At 43.5% G+C, this 8,651-nt stretch overlaps 1 long non-coding RNA gene across 1 annotated transcript; it reads right to left on the reverse strand.

Annotated features, from left to right (window-relative positions):
- Positions 1 to 4,839: 4,839 nt before the first annotated feature.
- LOC127910124 (uncharacterized) lies at positions 4,840 to 7,904 on the reverse strand. Its single transcript, XR_008073981.1, has 2 exons — positions 5,613 to 7,904; positions 4,840 to 5,563 (listed from the first exon to the last, which is right to left on the reverse strand). It is a non-coding gene; the product is annotated as an uncharacterized LOC127910124 (long non-coding RNA).
- Positions 7,905 to 8,651: the final 747 nt, after the last annotated feature.

Raw genomic sequence — 8,651 nt, forward strand, 5'->3', positions numbered from 1 at the left:
CAGCAGAGCCTCTCTCCCAGGCCAACTTTTTCTCCCCTTATTAGATTTGATGGTTCCTTCCGGGTAGGTATGCAGTCTCTCGTGATCTCTTCTCATTTAATTGGCTGTTTACAAGATGGCTTCTGCGACTCTAACAGCTCATAAAGCCAGCAGGCAAGACCCAGGGTCTTCTCCTGCCAAGATCACAACTAGGTGGAGGATGACATAATGTGGGAGGGGTTAGGGGGGCACGGTGATTACACCACCAACAAGCCATTGTGCTGGGCCACATTGTGCTGGCCCACTTTGTGCTGGGCCACATTGTGCTGGCCCACTTTGTGCTGGCCCACTTTGTGCTGGGCCACATTGTGCTGGCCCACTTTGTGCTGGCCCACATTGTGCTGGCCCACTTTGTGCTGGCCCACTTTGTGCTTGGCCACATTCCACATTTCTAGCTGCTAAACTGTCTGTCAGTCCAGTTGGAAGAATTTACATTCGGTTCAATGCCAGTGAGAATATTGCAAACCGTCCATAATATGATTTGTCCGGTGAAGATGCATATAAATTGTCTTCCATTGGCACAAGGTACTGCCTCTGATGCATTAGCATCTGGCCAGCAGAGATTATCCAGGGTGTGTCCCAAATGGCTCCCTAATCCCTATATCAAAGTAGCGCACTATGTAGGGATTAGGGTGCCATTCAGATGTAATCCAGGTCTCTCTGGCTGTCTGCATGATGTCAGGGGTTAAAGATCAACAGCAAACCGAGGCATCGGTCTATCACCTTTTCAGCTGATTAGTCACAGATGATGCTCTCCAAAGTCCTCAGTCTTTCTCTCGTTAGTATTATCTATTTATCATGCTAGAGGAAACTACAGCAATTTATGTAACCCTGTGGGTGATCAGGGTTTTGTGATTTTAGAAAGAGCACTGAAATGTGTGTAGGAGTACTTAGAAACACTACTGAAAGTACTTTCTAAGGTCTTTTAGAATAATGTGATCGTGTTGTTGAGTACTTTCTAAGGTTGTAACTCAAGTACTACAGTTAGAACTCAGTGTTATACAACGGGTGGGTCTAATCCTGAATGCTGATTGGTTAAAACCGCATTGCAGCCGGTGTCTATGCCACTTGGTACCACCGGCTAAATCTTTGACGTTAAAATGCCTATTTACTCTGTTCCGTCTGACTACGCAATCCACCATCTCATCAGCCCAGCCAGGCAATTTATAAACTTGATCTCCACTATAAAAAGCATCTAGACATTATCTCACATTTCTTTTAGACTAACATTTAGTATTCAACAGCGGAGATTTGTATAAACCTTGCTGTCTGTTTCTCCGACATTTGCAACACCGTTTCTATATTCAAATTCGATCTCCAGCTGTAGCATAGTAATGAAATTGTCAGCAGTCGAGATGAGACAGACAGGCAGGTAGCTTTTCTCAGCCAGTCGAAATCATGAATCAGCATCATTTGTATCGATATACACAAAGAAATATGAATAGAAAACAGGTCAAACAAAATGAAGTGCAGATAGTTTGCAGTCTTTCCAGCTTCAGTTTGAAGTGATTGTGTTAGCTGTGGTGTTGGCTAGCTCCTCTGAACAACAGTGTCCTGACGAGAGAACACATGTTCTGTGCCAGGTGAAATCGCCCCTCATTAGCTCATTGATATGTATGTATCGAAATAAATGTCACTAGAAAACAGCTTAAACAAATGCAAATGCAGCTACTTTGTTGTTATTCTGGCTGCACATTCTAAATTAGCCATAGTTGGCTAGCTAGCAAGCAAGGGATAAGAACGTTGCCAGGCAGTATGGCAGTATGGTCGCGCCCATAGATACAGAACAAAAAGACTTAATGACTGGGTCACGTCTCTGGCAACCAAATCGCTAGAACTAACAACTTGCCAGCTTGAGCAGAAACCCTAGATTTGATCTTGTGGAAGGATGAAATAGTATGAATAAATGAATCAAAATTATGTTTTTAATGAAAATATGTAAATCATTATTTGAATATGTTGGTAACCTGTTGTATACAAGTGATAATGAAGCCAGTCTTTGGAGGATAGATTGGCTTGACTTCGTCTCGGGCCTAATAACACCCGTGCCAATATATCCTCCAAACACCGGCTTCTCAGGCATTGTCACTTTATTAACCCACAGTTAGAACTCAGTATTAATCTTGTAACTAGGGGGCAGTATTTTCATTTTTGGAAAAATAACGTTCCCAATTTAAACGGGCTATTTTGTCAGGACAATGCTAGAATATGCATATAATTGACCGCTTAGGATAGAAAACACTCTAAAGTTTAAATTAAAAATACTGTCTGGGAGTATAACAGAAATGATATTGCAGGCGAAAGCCTGAGAAAAATCCAATCCGGAAGTGACTCATGTTTTGAAAGCTCTGCGTTCCGATGCGTCCCTATTGAGCAGTGAATGGGCTATCAACCAGATTACGTTTTCTATGTATTCCCCAAGGTGTCTACAGCATTTTGACATAGTTTCACGCATTTATGTTGAAGAATGAGCGTAAACGACTGTATTGCGTAAGTGGTCACCTGATGGCTCTCAGAGGGATTCTTGCGTAAAATACAGAGGTAGCCATTTTTCCTCCCGGTTCTACTGAAAAGCCAATTGTCCCGGTAGATTTGAAAACACCATGAGGATTGATTATAAACAACGTTTGCCATGTTTCTGTCGATATTTCCAGTCGATTTCTCAGCCAAACGTGAAGAACAAACGGGGCTATTTCGCCTACAAAAATAATATTTTTGGAAAAAAGGAACATTTGTTATCTTACTGGGAGTCTCGTGAGTGAAAACATCCAAAGCTCATCAAAGGTAAATGATTTAATTTGATTGGTTTTCTGATTTTCGTGACCAAGTTGCCTACTGCTATCTGGACATAATGCTATGCTAGGCTATCGATAAACTTACACAAATGCTTGTCTTGCTTTGGCTGTAAAGCATATTTTCAAAATCTGAGATGACAGGGTGATTAACAAAATGCTAAGCTGTGTTTCAATATATTTCACTTGTGATTTCATGAATAGGAATATTTTCTAGTAATATTTATGTCCGTTGCGTTATGCTAATTAGTGTCAGATGATGACAACGATCCCGGACATGGGACACTCAGAATTGACTTAGTTAGAACTCAGTATTAACTTAGTTAGAACTCAGTATTAACTTAGTTAGAACTCAGTATTAACTGAGTTAGAACTCAGAATTAACTGAGTTAGAACTCAGAATTAACTTACAGTTAGAACTCAGTATTAAATTAGTTAGAACTCAGTATTAACTTACAGTTAGAACTCAGTATTAACTTAGGTGGAACTCAGTATTAACTTAGTTAGAACTCAGAATTAACTTACAGTTAGAACTCAGTATTAACTTACAGTTTGAACTCAGTATTAACTTACAGGTAGAACTCAGTATTAACTTACAGTTAGAACTCAGTATTAACTTAGGTAGAACTCAGTATTAACTTAGGCAGAACTCAGTATTAACTTAGGTAGAACTCAGTATTAACTTAGGTAGAACTCAGTATTAACTTACAGTTTGAACTCAGTATAAAGTTACAGTTTGAACTCAGTATTAACTTACAGTTAGAACTCAGTATTAACTTACAGGTAGAACTCAGTATTAACTTACAGGTAGAACTCAGTATTAACTTAGGTAGAACTCAGTATTAACTTACAGTTTGAACTCAGTATAAAGTTACAGTTTGAACTCAGTATTAAATTACAGTTAGAACTCAGTATTAACTTACAGGTAGAACTCAGTATTAACTTAGGTAGAACTCAGTATTAACTTAGGTAGAACTCAGTATTAACTTACAGTTTGAACTCAGTATAAAGTTACAGTTTGAACTCAGTATTAACTTACAGTTAGAACTCAGAATTAACTTAGTTAGAACTCATCATTAACTTAGTTAGAACTCAGTATTAACTTACAGTTTGAACTCAGTATTAACTTACAGGTAGAACTCAGTATTAACTTACAGGTAGAACTCAGTATTAACTTAGGTAGAACTCAGTATTAACTTACAGTTTGAACTCAGTATTAACTTAGGTAGAACTCAGTATTAACTTACAGTTTGAACTCAGTATAAAGTTACAGTTAGAACTCAGTATTAACTTACAGGTAGAACTCAGTATTAACTTACAGGTAGAACTCAGTATTAACTTAGGTAGAACTCAGTATTAACTTACAGTTTGAACTCAGTATTAACTTACAGGTAGAACTCAGTATTAACTTACAGGTAGAACTCAGTATTAACTTAGGTAGAACTCAGTATTAACTTACAGTTTGAACTCAGTATAAAGTTACAGTTTGAACTCAGTATTAAATTACAGTTAGAACTCAGTATTAACTTACAGGTAGAACTCAGTATTAACTTAGGTAGAACTCAGTATTAACTTAGGTAGAACTCAGTATTAACTTACAGTTTGAACTCAGTATAAAGTTACAGTTTGAACTCAGTATTAACTCACAGTTAGAACTCAGAATTAACTTACAGGTAGAACTCAGTATTAACTTAGGTAGAACTCAGTATTAACTTACAGTTAGAACTCAGTATTAACTTACAGGTAGAACTCAGTATTAACTTAGGTAGAACTCAGTATTAACTTACAGGTAGAACTCAGTATTAACTTAGGTAGAACTCAGTATTAACTTAGGTAGAACTCAGTATTAACTTACAGTTTGAACTCAGTATAAAGTTACAGTTAGAACTCAGAATTAACTTAGTTAGAACTCATTATTAACTTTAAGACATTAAATGCTGGTGGGTGGGGAGGACATGTTGCCCAACTCAACCCAACAGATCCTCGCAATTAGTGTAGTGTGTGTGTGTGTGTGTGTGTGTGTGTGTGTGTGTGTGTGTGTGTGTGTGTGTGTGTGTGTGTGTGTGTGTGTGTGTGTGTGTGTGTGTGTGTGTGTGTGTGTGTGTGTGTGTGTGTGTGTGTGTGTGTGTGTGTGTGTGTGTGTGTGAGGGGTGCAGGGAGCTGAGTAAACGGCTTAAAGCTGGTTGTAATTGTGTTTTACTGCAGTCACTCCCAGAGGCACAGCCTCGTTGGCCTGTATGCAGAAGTCAATGGGATCCAGGTGTGAACACAACACAATGGTTTCAAGGGATACTAATTTACCAAAGGAGTGGAGAAAAGCAACAGTCAGGGATGAGAATGAATGTGTGAAAACTGAGAAGAGTTTTGGGGTTAAAGTTTGACACTGTGGTGTGACCCAGGGGAGGTTCATTTAAAAAGGAGCTTTCAGAGTGCATGGTTGAGTGTCCCAGGTCTAAATCAGTCCCTGATTAAAGGGGAATCACCCACCTGGTGTCCCAGGTCTAAATCAGTCCCTGATTAGAGGGGAATCACCCACCTGGTGTTCCAGGTCTAAACCAGTCCCTGATTAAAGGGGAATCACCCACCTGGTGTCCCAGGTCTAAATCAGTCCCTGATTAAAGGGGAATCACCCACCTGGTGTCCCAGGTCTAAATCAGTCCCTGATTAAAGGGGAATCACCCACCTGGTGTCCCAGGTCTAAATCAGTCCCTGATTAAAGGGGAATCACCCACCTGGTGTCCCAGGTCTAAATCAGTCCCTGATTAGAGGGGAATCACCCACCTGGTGTCCCAGGTCTAAATCAGTCCCTGATTAAAGGGGAATCACCCACCTGGTGTTCCAGGTCTAAATCAGGGAACAATGAAATAATGCAGTGAAACTGTCTTGGAGATCCGGAGTTGAGTTTGAAGGCCCTATATAATGCACTACTCACCCTATACCCTATATAATGCACTACTCACCCTATTCCCTATATAAGCACTAATTTTGACCTAGGGTGCCATTTGCCATCACACCTCTCTGAAACTATGCAAATCTGCCCGTCAGATCAAGCTTGAGTGTGTCAGTGGAGAGGGAGGAAAACCCCTTTGACGGGGGTTCCCGGTCGAGAAGGAACTTTAGTCCTTTCCACCAGCTCCTTCTAGTGAATCCAATTGGAATCCAGAAGATTTTACAGGCTTTCCTACGAGGTAGAGACGGATTAATGATAACATGGGGATTGTGGAGAATATTTGCTTCCAACAACAAGAGGCAGACTTTGCAGAGACTCGGTGTGCCTCACAAAAGTAGTGCACTCTAAAGGGAATAGGGTGCCATTTGGGACTCAGAGGAGTATCTATAAGATATTACAGCATTATTCAGACATGGTGGGAGATTAACATGCTCAATTACAAACTGTTCTGTAGGGCCATTATCCCAGTCTCTAATGTAGCCCAGTGGGGCCATTATCCCAGTCTCTAATGTAGCCCAGTAGGGCCATTATCACAGTCTCTAATGTAGCCCGTTAGGGCCATTATCCCATCTCTAAGGTATCACAGTGGGGCCATTATCCCAGTCTCTAATGTAGCCCAGTGGGGCCATTATCCCAGTCTCTAATGTAGCCCAGTGGGGATATTATCCCAGTCTCTACGGTAGCCCAGTGGGGCCATTATCCCAGTCTCTAATGTAGCCCAGTGGGGCCATTATCCCAGTCTCTAAGGTAGCCCAGTGGGGCCATTATCCCAGTCTTTAAGGTAGCCCAGTGGGGCCATTATCCCAGTCTCTAATGTAGCCCAGTGGGGCCATTATCCCAGTCTCTAAGGTAGCCCATTGGGGCCATTATCCCAGTCTCTAATGTAGCCCAGTGGGGCCATTATCCCAGTCTCTAAGGTAGCCCAGTGGGGCCATTATCCCAGTCTTTAAGGTAGCCCAGTGGGGCCATTATCCCAGTCTCTAATGTAGCCCAGTGGGGCCATTATCCCAGTCTCTAAGGTAGCCCATTAGGGCCATTATCCCAGTCTCTAATGTAGCCCAGTGGGGCCATTATCCCAGTCTCTAAGGTAGCCCAGTGGGGCCATTATCCCAGTCTTTAAGGTAGCCCAGTGGGGCCATTATCCCAGTCTCTAATGTAGCCCAGTGGGGCCATTATCCCAGTCTCTAAGGTAGGCCATTAGGGCCATTATCACAGTCTCTAATGTAGCCCATTAGGGCCATTATCCCAGTCTCTAAGGTAGCCCAGTAGGGCCATTTCCCCAGTCTCTAATGTAGCCCATGAGGGCCATTATCCCAGTCTCCAATGTAGCCCAGTGGGGCCATTATCCCAGTCTCTAAGGTAGCCCAGTAGGGCCATTTTCCCAGTCTCTAAGATAGCCCATTGGGGCCATTATCCCAGTCTCTAATGTATTCCAGTGGGGATATTATCCCAGTCTCTACGGTAGCCCAGTGGGGCCATTATCCCAGTCTCTACGGTAGCCCAGTAGGGCCATTATCCCAGTCTCTAATGTAGCCCATGAGGGCCATTATCCCAGTCTCTAATGTAGCCCAGTGGGGCCATTATCCCAGTCTCTAAGGTAGCCCAGTAGGGCCATTATCCCAGTCTCTAATGTAGCCCATTAGGGCCATTATCCCAGTCTCTAAGGTAGCCCAGTGGGGCCATTATCCCAGTCTCTAAGGTAGCCCAGTGGGGCCATTATCCCAGTCTCTAAGGTAGCCCAGTGGGGCCATTATCCCAGTCTCTAAGGTAGCCCAGTGGGGCCATTATCCCAGTCTTTAAGGTAGCCCAGTGGGGCCATTATCCCAGTCTCTAATGTAGCCCAGTGGGGCCATTAGCCCAGTCTCTAATGTAGCCCAGTGGGGCCATTATCCCAGTCTCTAATGTAGCCCAGTGGGGCCATTATCCCAGTCTCTAAAGTAGCCCAGTGGGCCATTATCCCAGTCTCTAATGTAGCCCAGTGGGGCCATTATCCCAGTCTCTAATGTAGCCCAGTGGGGCCATTATCCCAGTCTCTAATGTAGCCCAGTGGGGCCATTATCCCAGTCTCTAATGTAGCCCAGTGGGGCCATTATCCCAGTCTCTAATGTAGCCCAGTGGGCCATTATCCCAGTCTCTAATGTAGCCCAGTGGGGCCATTAGCCCAGTCCAGTCCCAGTCTCTAATGTAGCCCAGTGGGGCCATTATCCCAGTCTCTAATGTAGCCCAGTGGGGCCATTATCCAGTCTCTAATGTAGCCCAGTGGAGCCATTATCCCAGTCTCTAATGTAGCCCAGTGGGGCCATTAGCCCAGTCTCTAATGTAGCCCAGTGGGCCATTATCCCAGTCTCTAATGTAGCCCAGTGGGCCATTATCCCAGTCTCTAATGTAGCCCAGTGGGGCCATTAGCCCAGTCTCTAATGTAGCCCAGTGGGGCCATTATCCCAGTCTCTAATGTAGCCCAGTGGGGCCAGTCTCTAATTTATCCCAGTCTCTAATGTAGCCCAGTGGGGCCATTATCCCAGTCTCTAATGTAGCCCATGTAGCCCAGTGGGGCCAGTCTCTAATAGCCCAGTGGGGCCATTATCCCAGTCTCTAATGTAGCCCAGTGGGGCCATTATCCCAGTCTCTAATGTAGCCCAGTATCCCAGGGCCCATTATCCCAGTCTCTAATGTAGCCCAGTGGGGGCTCTAATGTAGCCCAGTGGGGCCATTATCCCAGTCTCTAAGGTAGCCCAGTGGGGCCATTATCCCATGTAGCCCAGTGGGGCCATTATCCCAGTCTCTAATGTAGCCCAGTGGGGCCATTATCCCAGTCATTATCTAATGTAGCCCAGTGGGGCCATTATCCCAGTCTCTAATGTAGCCCAGTG

This window comes from Oncorhynchus keta, chromosome 20 (assembly GCF_023373465.1).
Source record: "Oncorhynchus keta strain PuntledgeMale-10-30-2019 chromosome 20, Oket_V2, whole genome shotgun sequence".
NCBI lineage: Eukaryota > Metazoa > Chordata > Actinopteri > Salmoniformes > Salmonidae > Oncorhynchus > Oncorhynchus keta.